Consider the following 16,860-nt stretch of genomic DNA (forward strand, 5'->3'; position numbering starts at 1 on the left):
GTTTGACACCTCTGCCTTAGATCTTCCTCGTGTCCTGCTGCTTTCAATTTCTCCCGATTGTCTTTCCCAGGGAGTCTTGTCTTCTCATAATGCGACCCAAATACGATAGCCTCAGTTTGGTCATTTTAGCTTCTAGGGAGAGTTCAGGCTTGACTGGCTCTAGAACCCAATGATTTGTCTTTTTGGCAGTCCACGGTGTCCGTAAAACTCTCCTCCGGCACCACCCGAAGAAGTGTGCGCGCACACAAAAACTTTTACCCAGAATTAGACTTTGTTAGTCTTCAAGGTGCCACTGGAATCAAACTTTGTTCTATTCTTTCTTCCTGTCAGCTTTCTTCACTGTCCAGCTTTCACCCATACATAGAAGAAGGGGTGTAGCCAAAAATCGGGATATTTAATAGTGGGAAGGACAACCAAGGGCCAAACGACAGTCAAAACTCCTAGTGCATCAGTTGACTCCCCCCCCCCCCGCAAAAGCTGCACAGGAGCTTATGCAGGATTTCGTTCTTCCCACATCCTTTCCCCATTAACCCTGGTAGAGAGAAAAGGACAGGCCCAATACAGTGACTGGAGCTTAAAGCAGCTCAGAGGGGCCATTTCCAATCCAGGAAACAGTGCAGCAGTGTGTGTGTAGGGGGGAAGAGCTGAGGACCCTTCCCCAGTACCAGCGTGTGTATTGGCCCATCAGAGTGTTTGACACATCAGAGAAGAAGAGATTGGATTTATACCCCGCCCTTCACTCGGAGTCTCAGAGCAGCTTACAATCTCCTTTCCCTTCCCCTCCCCACAACAGACACTCTGTGAGGTCGGTGGGGCTGAGAGAGCTCTGAGAGAACTGCTCTTTCAAGGACAGCTCTGACAGAACTACGGCTTGCCCAAGGTCATCCAGCAGCTGCAAGTGGAGGAATGGGGAATCAAACCCGGTTCTCCCAGATTAGAGTCCGCGCACTTAACCACTACACGTGCCGGGGATCACAAGACCAGTGGACAGTGCTGCTGGAGGATTTTCTCCTTCCCCTGTTACTAATTTTGGCTAGGTTTGTTGCAGGCACGACTACAGGGAGTGGGTAATGGGAAGGGCAGATGGGGGAAGTTGGAAGAGAGAAGGCGGGGAGGAATGGGGAGAGGGAAGAGAAGCCCTGCAGAGCTTTGAAGTAGGGTAGCTGTGAGAGTGAGGATGTATGGTTGCCAGCTCTGGGTTGGGAAGTTCCTGGAGTTTTGGGGGTTGAGCCCGGCGAGGATGGGGTTTAGGGAGAGGAAAAACCTCGGCAGGGTATAATGCCATAGAGGGCAACCTCCCATGCTGCCATTTTCTCCAGGGGTATTGATCTCTGTAGTCTGGAGATCAGTTGTAATTCCAGGAGATCTCCAGGCACCACCTGGAGGTTGGCAATCCCATGTGAGAGGCAGTTGCTCTACCTACGAGGAAGGCCAAGAGGAAGAGTTTCTCCTCCCTCCTATCATAGAGTTCTGAACAAAACAAAGCAAAAATAGAACTTCGAGGCTCAGAGAGATTCCATATCAATCATTTTGCATCACTTGTTGTTCAGTCGCACAGTCAAGTCCGACTCTTTGCGACCCCATGGACCAGATCACGCCAGGCCTTCCTGTCTTCCACTGTCCCCTGAAGTTTGCTCAGTTTCATGTTCGTTGCATCTATGACACTGTCTAACCATCTCGTCCTTTGCCGTCCCGGTCTTCTTTGACCTTCAATCTTTCCCAGCATCAGGGTCTTCTCCAGTGAGTGCTCCCTTCTAATTTGGTGGCCAAAGTATTTGAGCTTCGGCTTCTGGATCTGGCCTTCCAGGGAACAGTCAGGGTTGATTTCTTTTAGGATTGACTGATTTGATCTTCTTGCAGTCCAAGGGACTCTCAAGAGTCTTCTCCAGCACCATAGTTCAAAAGAATCTATTCTTCGGCGCTCGGCCTTCCTTATAGTCCAACTCTCGCAGCCATACATGACTACTGAGAATACCATTGCTTTGACCATGACTGAAGAAAAACTGAGCCCCAAATCCATTCTGGACAAAATGAACGCAAAAACAGACTTCAAATCCACTGGTGGAGGGAAAAACAAATAAATAATAAATAATAATTATTTTTAAGGCTGGAGATCTGGGGTTTTGCAGCTATAGCCTAAAGCAGAGGTGGCCAAACTTGCTTGACGTAAGAGCCACATAGAATAAACGTCAGAGGTTTGAGATCTGCAAGACATGAACAAATATCACACGTTTTTACTGGTAAATATGCAGATTTGCTTTTTATTAACATTAAAATGAGACTGTCAAAAATAATAACAAAAGAGGTAAAAGCAGATATTGATAATGATATTTATTTGTCCAATGATATTTGTTTGCTAATGATATTAATTTCCCCAGCTGCCCTGCCGGGAGCTGCACAATATGTGTGAAAGAGCAGCATGCGGCTCCCGAGCCACAGTTTGGCCACCCCTGGCCTAGAGACACCTGCCCGGATGTCCTGGCCCTGGCGTGGCACAGCAAAAGCGCTTGCGAGCTTCAGGCACCGACTGCCGCCTTCCGCCCTGCCTCCCCCCCCCCCATCTTGCACGTCAGTGTGATCTGCGTGAGAGCCTGTCATCAGGAGAATTATACCTCCCTTTTGATGAATTGCAGGCGTGTCTGGCTCGGAAGGGCCCTTGTGGGAGGCAGCCCTGAGGAGAGGGAGAGAAGGGGCAGGCCAAGTGGACCGGAGCAAATGGGCCTTCTCCCCCCACCCATGCTGCCTGCTGAGAAAATGAGCATGGGGCCAGCTAGAGGAGCCCTCCCTCCCTCCCTCCCTTTCATATATCTGTATCTTTATCTATCAATTGATCGATAGGTATCATTACTCGCTAGCTTTCACAATTCACCGAATGCTTATTTTCAGAGGAGGCAGCTATGCTCATCACGCCAAACACGTGGCCGGTAATTGTGAATGCTACCCTGGAGCAAACTCCAGGCTTGGAAAGGGAGGGGGGAACGCATGCTCATGCACACAGATCAGCCAGGGGGAAACTTGGCTGTGTGGCTAGCATGTTGGAGAGAAGCCACTGGTATTCATTGCACCCACCTGGATATGGATAGCCCAGGCTCTGGCCTGATCTCGTCAGATCTCGGAAGCTAAGCAGGGTTGGCCCTGGCTAGTGTTTGGATGGGGGACCACAGGCAATGGCAAACCAGTTGAGCCAGTTTGGTGTGGTGGTTAAGTGTGTGGACCCTAATCTGGGAGAACGGGGTTTGATTCCCCACTCCTCCACATGCAGCTGCTGGATGACCTTGGGCAAGCCCTAGTTCTGATAAGAGCTGACCTTGAAAAAGAGCCCTTTCTGTCAGAGCTCTCTCAGCCCCACCTACCTCACAGGCAGGGGAGGGGAAGGGAAAGCAGTTTGAAAGCCGCTCTGAGACTCCGAGTGAAGAGTGGGGTATAAATCCAATCTCTTCTCTTCTTCTCTGTTCGTCTCTGCCCTAACCTGGTTGGTCAGGCTAGTCGGATCTCATAAGCTAAGCAGGGTTGGCCCTGGTGAGTATTTAGATGAGAGACCACCAAGGAATACCAGGGCTGTGATGCAGAGGCAGGCAATGGCAAACCACCACTGTTAGCCTCTTGCCTTGAAAACCCTACAGGGTCACATAAGTCAGCTGTGACTTGACTGTCATTTCCCCCCCCCCAATATATTGCTGCCCCCAGGCTCTGGACAACCGGTGACATTGTACAGAAGCATGGCAGTATGCGTTGTTGGATGTGGCTGCTGCTCAGCATGGGATTATCGTCAGAGCAAACTAACCCTACTGGTAGCACTGGCGAAAAGCTACTCTAGAGTATGGGAACAGCATCATGACTGGAGCAGAACTAGCTTGAACCTCCTTTCTTCCTGCCCATCATCATCTTAGTAATGGTTGTGGAAATAGCCCTCTGGTTGTAGCCGAATTACAGTGAACACCAAAGGGTTTTGAAGAAGAGGAGGAGGAGATTGGATTTATAACCCACCCTTCACTACCTGAAGGAGTCTCAGAGCGGTTTACAATCTCCTTTCCCTTCCCCTCCCCACAACAGGCACCCTGTGAGGTCGTTGGGGCTGAGAGAGCTCTGAGAGAAACGGCTCTTTTTCAAGAACAGCTCTTGTCAGAACTATGGCTTGCCCAAGGTCATCCAGCAGGTGCAAGTGGAGGAGTGCGGAATCAAACCCAGTTCTTCCAGATTAGAGTCCGTGCTCCTAACCACTACACCAAACTGGCTCTTAATCCAACCTCCCCACATAATTTTAACCCCCATTCATTTCACTTGCTCAAGCCTCAGTGAAAGGAGGCTTCCTATAGTTTCAATGGGGCCTGTGGAAGAGAACTTCCCTCCGCTGCCTTGAATGTCCCTCTCGATCAGCTACCCGAGACAACCGCTGACACCTTGGCTCAAGGTAGGGTCAGTCGGCCTCTGACTGGTCCCAGCAAGAAATCCCCAGCAGCGGCATCGCCCCAGAGACAGAGAGACTCTCCCTCATCACGCTTTGCCGTTTTTCATTGCAGGGTATTATATTTTTGTTTTGTTTTGTTATCATTACCTCTCTTTCCCATCTTATCGGAGTTTTGTTTGATTAAAGCTCCACGTTGCGTGGTTGCCAAGGCAACAGGTTTACTCCAATTAATCCCTTGCCTAGGGAATCAGACAAAAAAGGAGGAAGGGAAGACGGGAAAACAACAACAACAAAACTCCAAACCCAGGGGGCGTCTCGGAAAGGAGAAGGAAGGTCTCCGCTCAGCACTCCTTGTCACCACTCAGAAGGGAGTCTGGTTTCGTCCCGTTATTTATCGAGGACCGACTGTTTTGCAGCTTTGGTGGGATTCCTCAGTCAGGAAAAGGTGTGATTGATTTTTTTTTTTGGACAGTTTGCAGTGTTCTGACTGCTTCTTAGGGAAAGTTGGTTGCGTTTATCAATAGTTCCACCGTTTGTTCTGCGAAACTGGTGTGTGGCGCATTGGTGTTGGCTGTGTCCACTGCAATAAAGTAGGCAAGACTCAGGATCTTCTTTCTTGTCATCAAGGCCCCCCCCCCTTTTGAACATGGCCTTCGCTCCTTGGACCCTCTACCAATGCTCCCTCTAAGCTGTGGAGTCTTGTGAGCAAAAATTCTGCTTTGTGACCTACTGGCATTCAAGTTGTGAGCAGTGTTCCCTCTAAGCTGAGTGAGTGTGAGCTAGCTCACAGTTTCTTAGCCTCTGGCTCACACATTTTTGTCTGAGCTCAGGGAGGAGGGCTCCGGAGCAAACTGACTTATGCAGCAGCCAAACGCCTCCCTCACCACTTTCATGCCCGTAGCTCACAAAATAGAATTTTTGCTCATAAGACTCCACAGCTTAGAGGGAACATTGGTTGTGAGCCATTTGGCTGCTGCATAAATCAGTTTGCTCTGGAGCCATCCTTCCTGAGCTAAGACAAAAATGTGTGAGCCGGAAGCTAAAAAAACTGTGAGCCAGCTCACACTGACTCAGCTTAGAGGGAACACTGCCTACCCCAAGGTCCCCCCCCAATGCTTTGTCTACATTCCCTCTCTCTGCCTGGCTGTTTCTCCCCTAATGAAGCAGTCTGGCCTGAGGCGAGTCTGACCTCCAATACTGATCATGCCGAGCAGGACTCCGGGCCCTGCCGGGCTGCCCGCACAGAGCCTCACGTGTCTGGAGCTATACAGGGCATGGAACAAAAGGGGGCTGGAGGGGGCACAGAGCACAGCTCTGGGCCTCCCTCGAGGATGCGGAGGCAGAAGCCGGACTGACCCAAGGATTTAGCGTCGGCTGCTAAGCTGGTCTTGCTCCGGCCTTTTCAGCAAGCAGACACGTCCCAGAATAGGTGCCAGGGCAATTTCATCACGCTGGGGACTTTAAAATGTCAATAGGTACGGCTATTTGTAGTGCAGCAACAGGGAAGGTCCCAAGCTGAGGGCAGCACAAAGGAACCCAGAGGCCAATGTAATTGCAAAAGCCCAACTTATTTGGGCCCACAAAGCGGCCCTTCCGCAGGGGAACCGAGTGCATTTGGAAGATACAGTTTTATAACAGGAGAGTGACTTATTTGCTTGACTCTCCGCTTGCCAGCTTGTCTCTCCAAAACATGCGCATTTCCCCCAAGGAAGAGCTGTTCTGTAGTCTCAGAAACATTGGTCTTTTGTCAGATACGTGCGTGCAGTCTGTGTCTTGTCCCCTCCGATTTGATTTCTTCAATTGATCGCCCAGATCTGGTCAATGCAGGCTATTTTTGCCATGATCTATTTTACGTAGCACCCTCCGCGTTTGTGGGACTTCACAGAGCAAATGTTGCCTTCCCCCTGGCCTGAGGAGCCTAGATTTTGGCAGGAGAGGAGGGGCACTGTTGGGATGGGACAGATTGGAGCAAAGGCCGGGCTTAGTCTTGGTTTTGTTCGGAAGGGAAGGCTCGGAGGTTAGGCCCAGGGTTTTGTGGAGAAGGTGGGTTCGGAGAAGAGATTTGGAAGATGGAACCGTGTCAGTGTCCTGATAGGGAGCTCCAAGTATAAAGGGCGGGAAGGGAAGAAGAAGGGTGCAGTGGCTTAAGGGTGGTGGGGACTTTGGGGCAGCTACAATGGTGATGGAGGAAAGCCATCAAGTCGCAGCTGGTGTTTTGGCAACCCCGTAGGCTTTTCAAGGCAAGAGATATTCAGAGGTGGTTTGCCTCTGTCTGCCTCTGCACAGCAACCCTGGGCTTCCTTGGTGGCCTCCCATCCAAGCACCAACCAGGGCTGACCCTGCTTAGCTTTCGAGTTTATTTATTTATTTATTTCTTCGACTTGGTACCCCGCTCTAACCCCCGAAGGGGTCTCTGAGCGGCTACAGTTATTCATTATCCCTAACCTATGGCCTCAATTCTTAGGGGTGGGGACATCCCTACCGGCACCCAGTGGAGGGGGGTTTCTTTTCTCGGGTCGGCTCCGTCGTCTTTAGCTTCGGCTTCTGGCTCCTTTTTCTGGCGATCTTTCAGCAGTGGATTGGTTGGCCCTTCCGTCGCGCGGCATGCTCGGCGCGGCCATGGCTCTGTCCTCGCGGCTCCGCCCCGCCTGCGCCACCCCGCTCGTGCATCATCCCGGCTCCGCCTTCTCCACTGCCGTCTGGTTTCGCCACCGATGTACCCGGACGCCAGATCGGACCAGATCGGACTAGCCTAGTCAGGGCAGGCAGCTACAACGGGTGGGGGTAAAATCCCAGTGACTTTGGAGAGCGTCACTCCTCTGTGCTGGAACGGAACCAAAGATGGGAGAACTGTAACTGATTTTTTCCGCCGATTGTTTCCAAGCAGTACACTTACTTTCATTTAGGGCTCCTCGGTTTGATTGGGGAAGTATTGCTGGCAGGGGGTGTTTCCCCGCTGCGCTCTCTCCCTTGACTAAAAATATATCACCCCTGCATCGGGGAGGAGGGTACCTGTACTTTGCCGGTATTCCCACACACACATCAGCCACTGGGCGAGGAAAATGGCACAGCAGGGGGGGGGAGACTTCCCTTAGTGCTGCCTTCGTGATTCAATTTGGGCTCCTTCACAGCTGCTTTGAAGGAACAAAAAGATATCAAGAGACTGAATCGAGAATATCTGTTCGGCCTGGAGAATTATAGCTTCGGTGGAACTGGGTTCAAGGACAGGGATATGTCAGCACACCAGGAGAGGAAGGCGGTGTAATTCATGTATGAATGGGCAGAAAGGTGCAGCCTGTGTGTGCCCTGCTGGCTCCCTGATAGCCTCTGAATCTAAGTGTGGATAATGCCTTAGGTCAGACCAATTGTTTTAAATTGCAGTCTGAAGCAGTCACATGTAATGCAGGAAGCAGGGGACCTCATAGTGAAAAGGATGCACGGGTGAGGGAAGCGGAATCTTCCCCCTGCCCATCAGCAGGCTTTCCCCACCCAAAGCCCTTTTCTCCCAGGTGAACTGATGACGCATGGTATTGGCGTTTGACTGAGAAGTGCCCTGGGGAACAGACTGCACAGGGAAGGTTGGCGGCAAGCGGGCATTCCCTATCCCAGTGCCCATCTTGCTCTAAAAACCAGCATAAGCACTTCACATATGACTTCCGAAGTGGCTTACCTCCGATGTGGCTTGCGTTTAGACATACAGGTCGTTGTGTCTAGTTTGTTTGTGTTGAAACCCTAATTGGGAAACTGGCATTTGTGTGTGCACATGTGGGATCTTTAACTGGGGATCCAAATCTTGGTTCAGATTATGTCACCTGCAAGATGCGGGAACGAGGCGGGCACATTTCAGGCACATAAGGAACTCCCCCCCACAGGCTTCCGCTGATGAGTGTGAAATGAGGAATGGAGTATTCTTGGAGATTCAGGTGGGTCACCATGTTGGTCTGAAGCAACAGAACAAAGTTTTAGTTCAGTGGCACCATTAAGACCAACAAAGTTTAATTCTGGGTATAAGCTTTTGTGTGCGTGCACACTTCTTCAGATACATTGGAATGGAAGTTGCCAATCCATACATATAGGTAGAGGGTGAGCAGCAAATTAGCATAGCATAATTAAGATGTTTAACAAATCTGCTCACCCTCTGCCTATATGTATGGACTGGCAACTTCCATTCCAATGTGTCTGAGGAAGTGCGCATGCACACAAAAGCTTATATCTTGAATTAAACTTTGTTGGTCTTAAAGTTGCCACTGGACTCAAATTCTGTTGTTTTCTTGGAAAGTGTGTGTGGCCAGGACAACCCTTCATCCCTTCACTTCACAGCTGTGATGTAAAGCCGGTCTTCCCTGGCGGGACTGTGGGGGATGCCAGCAGGTGAAATGTAACCCAGCCTGGCACCTGGGTGGGCTCCACTTCTCCTGCCCAAGCCAGGCTTTTGCAGTCTGCATCCAGCAGAGACTAATCATGCCCTCAGACTTCCAGAATGCTTCCCGGCTCCTTAGCTTGGCATTCTGCAAATCACACCGTTGATATCCGTGTTGCTCTCTGTATTCCACCGCTTCCTGCTTTTGCACACACATGCAAATGTGTTAATTTAAAAACAAATATCCACCCCCATCTCTAGTGAATCTTTTTACACTAATCCCAGAGAAAATGTTCCTGCCCACGCTGGGAACTATGCAACTGTGGGCTTTCCCACTGCTGAACTCAGCCAGTCAAGCATTTGGCCTCCAGCAGGTGTTCTGGGGGCTTATTAAAGTTGGGGCGGGGGTGTGTGTGTTAAGGAACAATGCCTTGAAGATTATGGGCCTTGTGCAGACACAGACTGGGTGTGTGTGTGCGTGCTAAGCAGGCAGAAACAGTGTCACACTGGAGCTCGCACATGAAGCTGCCTTCTGCCGAATCAGACCCTTGGTCCATCAAGGTCTGTATTGGCTACTCAGACCGGCAGCAGCTCTCTAGGGTCTCAGGTGGAGGCCCTTCACCTCACCTACCGCCTGATCCCTTTTAACTGGAGATGCACATGGTTGAAACCTGGGCTCTCCTGCACGCCAAGCAGATGCTCTACCACTGAGCCCTGGCCCCTTCCCTTAGTTCCAGCCTCTGAGAACCTTCCTGGTAGGTCTTTGCCAACCATAGTCTCCTCCCTGCCAGTTAAGATCCTTGGTAGTCACCAATGCTCCCTCTAAGCTGCGGAGCCTTGTGAGCAACAATTCCACTTTGTGAGCTGCAGGCATTAAAGTTGTGAGCGAGCGATTTGGCTCCTGCATAAATTAGTTTGCTCTGAGGCCATCCTTCCTGAGCTAAGATCAAAATGTGTGAGCTGGAGGCTAAAAAACTGTGAGCTAGCTTACACTAACTCAGCTTAGAGGGTAGTCACCCTGCTTTCCAGCACCCACGGAAGGGCCAGGGGGGAGGGCCACCAGAGATAAGGCCTCCTCTGCAACATGATTTTGTACGTGTGGGATTCCTTGTGTCCAAATCGGGTACATGTAACCCAAATGGTGTTTCAGTTGTGTACCTTCCTATTTTGGCCCAAGAGAACCCACTTAAAAAACCACATGGAAGCCAGTGTAACGTAATAGTATTATTATTGCAGTAATTGAGCATGTGATCCTAATTGTAAAAACTGTAAGGTATGAATTTATATTATTTATGTATTGATGTTTTATGCTTATTGAAATGAATATCGGTCCCCTTGATATCCAATCAACCTTTTTGGTTCTTAATCCATCTTTTCGGGTTAAGCTCTTGTTCCCCTCCTAGCACCAAGCGAGATTTCCAGGGTATAAGCTCTCCATAGTCAAAGTGACTCCCTTCCTCTGATACCTTTTGAAAGGGGCTTTGACTTGCTAGATCTTATAACTGCCCCCCAAATCTTGTTGGCCTCCAAACTGCTCCTGGACTCTTCTATTGCAGACTCAACAGAGCTGCCCTCTGAAACGAGATCCTAAGGAGACCCCCTTGCAAGATCTTAGCTCCTCTGCATGACTGCAGAACATGTTGCAATTCAACGATTTGCGGGCGAAACTGTGGGACCAAATTAAATCCTGGGCATTTCTAGTTGAACTCTCGAAGTCTACGGACTTAGCTGCCCTGTAATTTTTAGAGAGCTGTGCGCTCCACGCAGAACGGCTATTGTTCTGAAATGTCAGCTGGTCCAAACAGTATGGCTTATTAGCTGGAGTTTGCCACAGAGCACACACAGGGGTGGGGGGGAAACCATGATGCGGACTTTCAGAGTCTTCAGGCAAAGTTCCAAGTGCGGGTGTTGACCTTTGAAGCCATCAACGGTCTGGGACTGGGTACCTTAAATCCACCTCATCAGCCTTTCCTGAGGCAGGACTCACCTTTGACCCCAACCTGCAATATGGAACTCGCTTTTAATGTTCTCGGCACATGGCTGCCTTTTGCTTTCTCTTCCTCCCCCTCCCCACATTGACAGTGTGCTCACGGTGTGACCAGGCATAGTTTGAGCCCTACCCACCAATGATCAGTCTTGTAAATGTCTCCTCCGGTATGTACTTTTTAGCAGACCGAGATCATTCTTATTCATTGATTGACTTATTTCATTTGTAGTCCAGCTTTCTAGCTGAAACTCAAGGCGGATTGGGGGTGGAGGAAAGCACTGGCAAGTCACAGCTAACTTACGGTGACCCCGTAGGGTTTTCAAGGCAAGGCACATTCAGGGGTGGTTGGCCATGGCCTGTCTCTGCGTTGCAACCTTGGACTTCCTTGGTGGCCTCTCATCCAAATACTAACCAGGGCCGACCTTGCTAGCCTGGGCCATCCAGGGCAGGGCAGGCAGCTCCAACAGGCGGGGGTAAAATCCCTTTGACCTCAGAGAGCTTCACTCCTCTGTGCTGAAAGGGCCCAAACAGACGGGAAATTTGTAACTAGATTTTATGAGGAGAGGAAGGTGACGTAATTCATTTGAGAACCGACAGAAAGGTGCAGCCTCTGAATCTAAGGGCTCTAAGTGAGGATAATGCCTTACCAACGATAGCAGTCAGACCTGTTGTTTTCAATTGCAGTCTGAAGCAGTCACATGTAAGGCAGGAAGCAGGGGGATCTCATAGTGAAAAGGATGCACGGGTGAGGTACGTGTAAGGCAGGAAGCAGGGGGAGCTCACAGTGAAAAGGATACACGGGTGAGGTACGTGTAAGGCAGGAAGCAGGGGGAGCTCACAGTGAAAAGGATACACGGGTGAGGTACATGCAAGGCAGGAAGCAGGGGGAGCTCACAGTGAAAAGGATACACGGGTGAGGTACATGCAAGGCAGGAAGCAGGGGGAGCTCACAGTGAAAAGGATACACGGGTGAGGTACATGCAAGGCAGGAAGCAGGGGGAGCTCACAGTGAAAAGGATTAACCATTTTTGAGCACCGTATTGCTTCAGCTGTAAAGTGCTTTTTCTGGAATAATCAGACTTCAGTAACATCTAGTTGACTTAAAGAATGCTTTCATTACGCTTGTACCTTTGTAATCAGGTATGCAGCACAGGAAGGAGTGAAGTATTGGATTGGTTTACCTTTGCTCTATGGCTTACTGGCAGAACACCTGCTTGGCATGCATAAGATCCCAGGTTCAATCCCCGGCACCTCCAGTTAAAAGAATCAGGCAGGAGGTGATGTGAAAGACCTCTGCTTGAGACCCTGGAGAGCTGCAGCCAGTCCAAGTAGACAATACTCACCTTCATGAACCAAGGGTCTGATTCAGTATAAGGCAGCTTGATGTGTCAATATGTCAGTTGGTGATATGGGATTAAGTGGATCATGGCCATTTCCCTAGGTTTTGGGCATGTGTGTTAACAGCTTACATTGAAGAAGCAGTTTGGGGAAAGGGCTTACCCCCTCCCCCCCAATCTACTATGGTCATGCTGTGTTCTACATCTCAGATGGGCCCGTCACCAATGCTCCCTCTAAGCTGTGGAATCTTGTGAGCAAAAATTCCACTTTGTGAGCTACTGGCATTCAAGTTGTGAGCGAGCGATTTGGCTGCTGCATAAATTAGTTTGCTCTGGAGCCCTCCTTCCTGAGCTAAGACAAAAATGTGTGAGCCGGAGGCTAAAAAACTGTGAGCTAGCTCACACTAACTCAGCTTAGAGGGAACACTGCCCGTCACCCCCACGGTTGCTCTAAGAAAGAATCCATTCACATGACCCTTGCATCTGTTCTAGTTTTCCTTCATTATACAAAAAAAGCCTTTCGTCTTTCAACAGTGGTGTACAGTCCAGTACACCTTCTCTGTGCACTTGAGGTACAGTATTGCACAGAGGAGACCTGAGAAAGATCGTGGCTCCTGAGCTCCTGATGAGTGACTCCTAGTCAAGGCAGGCAAGATCAGGCCGAGGTGGACTCATCTTGCAAATGGGAACAGAGGTGGATCCATGTGCAAGAGCTCTTTTAACTCTCCCTGGGAAACCTCTGGCCTTCCGGCATATCCCGGTGTCTGGCCCGGAGCACTGCAGTCTGGATGCAGCCAGCAATGCACTCCTGGGGAACGGAGCCACAATTAGAAGCCGTTCTTTCTGGCCTCTGTGCGAACACCGGCCACAGCAGCAGAATCTCCTAGTGATTTGGAAGGAGAACCTGGCTTTTGATGAACCATTTTGGCACCGGTCATTGTTGCTGAGGTCTGTGGAGACAGAAGGCCTACTAAGTTCTGCCTCTGCAGCTCTGGAGGAGGCTTTTCAGAACCCTGGACCACTGCCCTGACCTGGATAGCCCAGGCAAGCCAGATCTTGTCAGATCTCAGACGTTAAGCAGGGTCAACTCTGGCAAGGACTTGGATGGGAGGCCTCCTTGGAATACCAGCAGTCGGGAGGCGGGGGCAGGCTTTATCCAGCCACCTCTCTGAATATCCTTCAGGCCCCTAGTAGGGGTCAGTCCTCAGAGGTCACCTTGACTTCCAGGTGCACACGCACGCACACACATTTATTAAAAAAAAAACACCCCTCTGGACCACTAGTGGTTTCTCTGGAATTTGTGATGTTTGGGGCAAAGGGTGTTTTGTGGCAGTTAGTGTTCCAGCTTGCTTTTTAAGCTGCATTTTTTCATTAACATTTTCTAATACAAAAAACAAACAAACAGGCAAGTAAAACACATTTCACAGCGTAATATTTTGAATTTTATTTATTTACTTCATCTGTACCTCCCCTTTCTCCCCATTGGGGAACCCAAATAGGCTTATGTTGTTCTGTCATAGTTCTTTCGGAGCTGTTCTCTCAGGGGCAGTACTCGAAAGAGCTCTCTCAGCCCCACCTCCCTCACAGGGTGTCTGTTGTGGGGAGGGGAAGGGAAAGGAGTTTGTAAGCCACTATGAGACTCCGAGTGAAGGGTGGGGTATAAATCCAGTCTCTTCTCTTCTCTCCTCCCTTTTATCGGCACAACAGCCCTGCGAGGTAGGTTAGGCTGACTCAAAATCAACCAACGAGCTTCCATGTCACCAGTGGGGATTCGAACCTAGGTCTCCCAGATCCTAGTCCAACACTCTGAACCACCACACCACACTGGCTCTCTGGTTACTTTTTCCAGCTGGTTACGTAAGAGTGTTTGTACCAGATCAGCCACTGTTCAGAGCACTAATGACACACTAGCCTATGTCTGATGGGAACCATTCCCAGTTTTTTAGGACAAGAATGGGTAACTGGTGTATCTCCCTTCCCCTCAGCCAAATGTAGCCTGAAGCAATTTTGCTTGGTGCCCAGTGGCCCTGCCAATTTTTTTAAAAAACACTGTTAAAAAATAGAGATTTAGCACTGCTTCTGGTAGCTTACAGTCAAAAAGAGAGATTGTAGTGTGATGTATTGTGGAGAAAGCAAGGGAGTACCAGAAAAACATCTACTTCTGCTTCATTGACTACGCTAAAGCCTTTGATTGTGTGGATCACAACAAACTGTGGCAAGTCCTTAAAGAGATGGGAGTACCAGACCACCTCACATGTCTCTTGAGAAACCTGTATAAGGGTCAAGAAGCAACAGTTAGAACCAGATATGGAACAACTGATTGGTTTAGCATAGGAAAAGGAGTATGACAAGGATGTATATTGTCAACCTGCTTATTTAATATATATGCCGAGTACATCATGCGAAATGCCAGCCTGGATGAATCACAAGTCAGAATTAAGATTGCCCGGGAAAACATGAACAACCTCAAATATGCAGACGATACCACTCTAATGGCAGAAAGTGAAGAGGACCTAAAGAGCCTCTTGCTCTACGTAAAAGAGGAGAGCGCAAAAGTTGGCTTGAAACTCAACATCAGAAAAACTAAGATCATGGCATCCGGCCCCATCACTCCTTGGCAAATAGAAGGGGAAGTCATGGAAGCAGTGACGGACTTCACGTTCCTGGGATGCAAGGTCACTGCAGACAGTGACTGCAGCCATGAAATTAAAAGACGCCTGCTCCTTGGGAGGAAAGTGATGGCAAACCTAGACAGCGTAATAAAAAGTAGAGACATCACCCTGCCAACAAAAGTCTGTATAGTCAAAGTAATGGTATTCCCAGTAGTAATGTATGGCTGCGAATGTTGGACTATATGAAGGCCGAGCGCTGAAGAATAGATGCTTTCAAAGTATGGTGCTGGAGAAGACTCTTGAGAGTCCCTTGGACTGCAAGGAGATCAAATCAGTCAATTCTAAAAGAAATCAACCCTGATTGTTCCCTGGAAGGCCAGATACTGAAGCTGAAGCTCAAATACTTTGGCCACCAAATGAGAAGGAAGCACACCCTGGAGAAGACCATGATGCTGGGAAAGATTGAAGGCAAAAGAAGGGGATGGTTAGACAGTGCTATCGATGCAACAAACATGAAATTAAGCAAACTCCGGAGGATGGCGGAAGACAGGAGGGCTTGGCGTGATGTGGTCCGTGGGGTCGCTAAGAGTTGGACTTGGCTGTGCAACTGAACAACAACAAAAGTGTGATGTACATGAGGGTTTGGATCTGACCATGGCTTGAAGAACATGGTGTAGTGGTTAGACTGACAGTCTAAGACCTGGGTTACTTGGGTTCAAATCCACACTCTGACCTGGAAGCATGCTGGGTGACCTTGAGCCAGCCATGCTCTCTCAGCCTAACCTACCTCACAGGGTAGTTGTGAGGAAAAAATGGAAGAGGGCATAAGCTGCTATGGGTCCCATTGGGGAGAAAACTGTGGTAAAAAGATCTGGATTAGTATGTAAATAGTTAATATTTAGGGGCATTCTGGGGTTTGCTGCCCCACTCGATTTTATGTATCTACAGGGTATCTGAAGAAGTGAGCAGTGACTCACAAAAGCTCCTATCCTGCCTCATATTTTGTTAGTCTTTAAGGTGCTGCTGGACTCTGGCTCTTTTCTTATGTAACTATATTCGAGTTTATCCTCTTTTATCTGCTTCTGCTGCTAATTTATTGATAGCGATGGATTTATTGCGAACAACTATTCAAGATTTTTATGTGGCTTTATCTTTTGTCGGGAGCCACCTCAGAAGCCACTGGCAAGAGTTTTTTACAGGATGCACGTTTTCAGAAGCAAAGGAATGGCATCGCTAGGCTACGTAACTCCATGGAGACCCCCTAATAGAAAGTTCATTTTTTAAAAAAGGCTACTGGGGCTCAAATAAAATGAATAAAGTGTGGCCAAGAGTCCCCACTTGCTTTTGATTCGAAAGGACCTCCTAAACCCTAGAGCTGTCAGTGGTGAAGAGGGAAGGCTGTTTGGGCCTCTGTGTAAGACCAGGGAGTCCACCCCCTTAACAAAGGTTCTAATGAACCTTGCCTGGAAAGGCAACTTGTGTGGACAGGTCAGCTCATAAGGCCCTTCCCTCACTCCTGAATCAATGTTCCCTCTAAGCTGTGGAGTCTTGTGAGCAAGAATTCTACCTTGTGAGCTACTGGCATTAAAGTTGTGAGCCAGCGATTTGGCTGCTGCATACATTAGTTTGCTCTGGAGCCCTCCTTCCTGAGCGGAGACAAAAATGTGTGAGCCGGAGGGTAAAAAATTGTGAGCTAGCTCACACTAACTCAGCTTAGAGGGAACACTGCTCCTGATAGATCCAGGTGGGCAGCGGCCATGTTGGTCTGAAGCAGTAGAACAAATTTAGAGTCCGGTGGGACCTTTGAGACCAACCAAGGTTTGTTCAAGCTTTCCGTGTGCAAGGCAGACTTTTTCAAATACAGCAGAATGGCCCTGTTAGGTTCAAACTTATAAGTCAACCCTGAGTCTCATGCAGGGAAATGGTTGTCAGTCGAGTACCCCCTTCTCCCTGGGAGCCCCCCCACCTTCCACTTCGGGCTTCCCCCCCCCTCCCCCGCGCTGTTTAAATGGGCAACTTATAAGTCAACCCTGAGTCTCATGCAGGGAAATGGTTGTCAGTCGAGTACCCCCTTCTCCCTGGGAGCCCCCCCCCACCTTCCACTTCGGGCTTCCCCCCCCTCCCCTCCGTGCTGTTTAAATGGGCCAAGTTAGAGA

The sequence above is a fragment of the Gekko japonicus genome, unplaced genomic scaffold, assembly GCF_001447785.1.
Source record: "Gekko japonicus isolate JY-2015 unplaced genomic scaffold, Gekko_japonicus_V1.1 scaffold76, whole genome shotgun sequence".
Classification (NCBI taxonomy): domain Eukaryota; kingdom Metazoa; phylum Chordata; class Lepidosauria; order Squamata; family Gekkonidae; genus Gekko; species Gekko japonicus.